We start from the raw sequence: 1888 nt of genomic DNA on the forward strand, positions 1-1888 counted from the left end.
ACTAATTGTAATGAACTTTTTTTGAAAAATACAGATTTGTTGTATAATGCATGTTTATTTTTAGCATTGTGTTATTGCATCTGGTGTTAATAAAATGGACAAATGACTCTAATGGAAGCAATTAAAGAAACTGAAATGTTCTGCTAATTACCAAAACTCTGGGGAGGCTTTTTTTGTATGAAATTAATTAATTTTGTACTTTTTCAATGAATGTAGCAATAATAGTTTATAATGAAGTGATTTTGCATTTGATATGGTTTGTTGTATAATACAGTTGTTGTAACATGGAGGTTTTTCCCTATACCTTACAAGATGCTCACATGAGCATCTACAGTTCATCCAGGGACACACTATGAAGAGTATTTTATTGGAGTTGTGTTAGGCAAATCCTTCTGACACAAAGATACCTGAATACATTCCCACTCTAGCAATGTCTGTTAATAGTTCTGTATTCTTATGGTGCTGCTAAGTTCTAAATGTTTAAATTATGTTCTGCTATCTCAACTGTCTCTTATGTAACAGTATGACAGCAGTTGGCTAGTGGCAAAACTGAATAGCCACTTAAGGGAGTGGATCTTAAGGGCTAAACTGAATATCCACAAAGTGTTCCTTGATTCAGTGAGGTCGTTAAACTGCTCATGGTACATAAGTATTTAGATGGTTCTGTCACTGCTGAAGAATGTCTGCCTTGCTTTCTGTCTCTGGAAATCTGAAAGTGCAAAGTGTGCTCTGGTGATTAGCAAAGCAGAAATAGCCTGGCAGAAACAGCCAATTATATTTTTTTAATAGTAGATCCCATCCATTTAAGGAGGTTTGGTTTGTTCTTTGAGGAAAGAACTCCCACCTGGAGTACTGCACACAGTTCTGGTGTCTCCAGCATAAGGTGGTCATGGAACTGTTGGAGCAAGTCCAGAGAAGGCCACAAAGCTGGTAAGAGGACTGGAGCACCTTCCCTATGAAGACAAGGTGAGGGAGTTGGGGCTGTTCAGCCTGGAGAAGACTGTGTGAAGACCTCAGAGCAACTTTTCAATATCTGAAGGGCCTACAAGGAACCAGGGAGGGACTCTGTGTTAGGAACTGCAGTGATAAGACCAGGGGTAATAGGTTCAAACTGAAGGAGGGGAAGTTTAGGTTAGATATTGGAAAAACCTTTTTACTGTAAGGGTGGTGAGACACTGGCACAGGTTGCCCAGGGAGGCTGTGGCTGCCCCAACCCTGGCAGTGTTCAAGGCCAGGTTGGATGAGCCTTGAGCAACCTGATCCTGTGAGGAGGTGTCCCTGCCCAGGGCAGGGGGGATTGGGACTGAATGATCAGTAAGGTCCATTCCAACCCCTAAAATTCCATAATTCTATAAGAAAAACTTCAGCATCTTTTGAATAAATAGGAAAGTAGTGCCATGAAAGAGTCATGGCCCTGAGGGGGCCATGTGTGTGTCTCTGTGTCCCCCTGTGTCTCTGTGAGTGCCTGAGAGTCTCTGGGTGTCTGTGTGTGTGTTTGTCTGTCTGTGTCTCTGAGTGTCTCTCTGTCAGTGTCTGAGTGTCTCTGTGTGTCCCTGTAAGTGTCCCTCTGAGAGTGTCTGAGTCCCTCTATGAGTCTGTTTCTCTGAGAGTGTCTCTGTGAGTTTCTCTGTGAGAGTCTGTGACTGTCTCTGTATTTCTGTGTGTCCATGTGTGTGTCCCTCTGAGAGTCTGTTTCTCTGAGTGTCTCTGTCCATGGGAGTCTCTCTGTGACTGTCTCTGTGTGTGTGCGTGAATGTCCCTGGAGTGCCTCTCTGGGTCTCTCTGTGTTTTTATCCCTCCCGGACCCGAGTTCCCCCCGCCCCGCCATGCTGCTCTCCCCGCGGCGCCTGCGCTCTGGCTCCGTCCGCCCCTTTCCGGTTCCGCCCCT

This window comes from Acanthisitta chloris, unplaced genomic scaffold (assembly GCF_000695815.1).
Source record: "Acanthisitta chloris isolate BGI_N310 unplaced genomic scaffold, ASM69581v1 scaffold5954, whole genome shotgun sequence".
Classification (NCBI taxonomy): domain Eukaryota; kingdom Metazoa; phylum Chordata; class Aves; order Passeriformes; family Acanthisittidae; genus Acanthisitta; species Acanthisitta chloris.